The sequence below is a fragment of the Parasteatoda tepidariorum genome, chromosome 7 (genome assembly GCF_043381705.1).
Source record: "Parasteatoda tepidariorum isolate YZ-2023 chromosome 7, CAS_Ptep_4.0, whole genome shotgun sequence".
In the NCBI taxonomy this organism is placed as follows: Eukaryota; Metazoa; Arthropoda; class Arachnida; order Araneae; family Theridiidae; genus Parasteatoda; species Parasteatoda tepidariorum.
In genome coordinates this window covers 41,704,037-41,705,875 of record NC_092210.1, presented here as the reverse complement: position 1 = coordinate 41,705,875, position 1,839 = coordinate 41,704,037, and the positions used below count along the sequence as shown (strand labels likewise).

The following is a 1,839-nucleotide window of genomic DNA, read 5'->3' as shown; positions in this document are numbered from 1 at the left end:
ATATATCAGAGATGAGCATTTGTAATTCAGAATAATGAATAAGGAATCATGAATAATTATATTCAAAATCTTCCTGAATAATGAATACAGATTTATTCAACAGTCAGAAATATTTTGAATAAAGAATAAATCATTCATTATTCTTTTTTCATTAGTCAAGAATAACTGAATAATTTCACTGGTAAACAAAAATGGGCACGTACAACTCTAATTAACTACGATTGTGACTACTACAAATAAAACATACATGGTAATTAATTACTTGTAATTATTTTATAAGTTACAAGTAACGATTTCAGGTAAAAAGTGATTACAATTACCTGTAATCACAACAAAATGCGATAACTGGCATATGGTTACAAGTGACTGAAATTTTTTTTTATAAACAATCAATGTAATCAATATGTATTATTATAATCAGTAATTTTTACCAGCAATCATAATCTAACGATCAATTACAGGCAATCACAGCTATTGTATCACAGGAATCAATTACAGGCAATTACAGCTATGTAATCAATTATTTATAATTGGGATTACTATTTTCAATGTATGAATTTATGTAAGCATAAATGTAATTAACTACGCATAACTGTAATGCATAACTGTAATTACGTGCATATACATATATTAGACATACACATGTTAGTCCGATGATTGTATATATGTGCAATGTATGCATATCTAAATATAATTACAATACAATGTATAAAATTTACGTAAGTTATCTAAATTTCAAAACTTTCATTATTACAACCACTAATAACAACTAAAGCAATTTAAATGATTTAATCAAACGATATTTAAAATCAATTGTCAGTTTTTATTGTTCTATATCATTTAAAAAATATTTGAATAAAAAATCCTTTTCAAGTATTTTTATAAAATATTTAAGGAAATTTACTTTTATCTAACGTAATAATTCATAGTTCTGAAAAATGTTTAAATGGCAAAAAAGCGTTTAATTTTTTAAGTTAAAATTTTATTTAGATATTAAAAATAAGTTTATCGTTTGCTTTCAAAAACTATAAGAAATTGTGTTTTTATAGATGTTGGAACAAAATTTAAAATGAACTTAAGTAACTAAACTGTCATAAACTACTTTTTAGCACAACTAAGTATAAGAACTTATAAAACAATAATGTTACGCTGGAGCAAGTTAAAATAACATAAAAATAAATATTCATACTTTTCTTAGTTTTATGGTTAAATTCCTAAAATAAGACGTTTAAGAGCATACGATGTTTTGCATCTCGTTATAGACAAAGACATCTCCTTATGGGTAAAGGCACAGCCCAGGTGGGTAAATAGTTCGATTTACATACACTTAATGTGCGTACATACTTTGTAAATACATATATTTCTTGCAGATGCTCACTTTTATTCATTATATGCACTAACGTGCATGCATACATTGGATATACATGCGTATAATGCAAGATGATACAAACATTTTTGCACATACACACGTACACTCATACTTTACACACATATTTTGATGATGTACATAGATAAGTGCGTTCCTACATAAGAACATACAATACACGTACAAACCATATATGTCTGTACATGAATGTTATATGCATAAATATGTACATATATCTTAAGAATAAAAAAGATCTTACGCTCACATACAATGCTCGTACATACCTACATTTATACTATGAATGTACTTTGTTGTATAAAAACACGTATATATATATATATATATATATATATATACACAGTACAGACCCCGCAATCCGGAAATCAGAAAACCGGAAAACCAAAAAACCGGAACGAAATTCGATAAATTTTCCCACCATTTAAAAAAAAAAAAATTTTTTCCTCATAAGATTT

At 25.9% G+C, this 1,839-nt stretch overlaps 1 protein-coding gene across 1 annotated transcript in view; it reads left to right on the top strand.

The window, feature by feature from the left end:
- The window catches only part of LOC122268367 (fatty acid synthase), a 94,456-nt gene that overhangs the window by 54,506 nt on the left and 38,111 nt on the right, over positions 1-1,839 (top strand). The gene's annotated exons all lie outside the window — the stretch shown is intronic.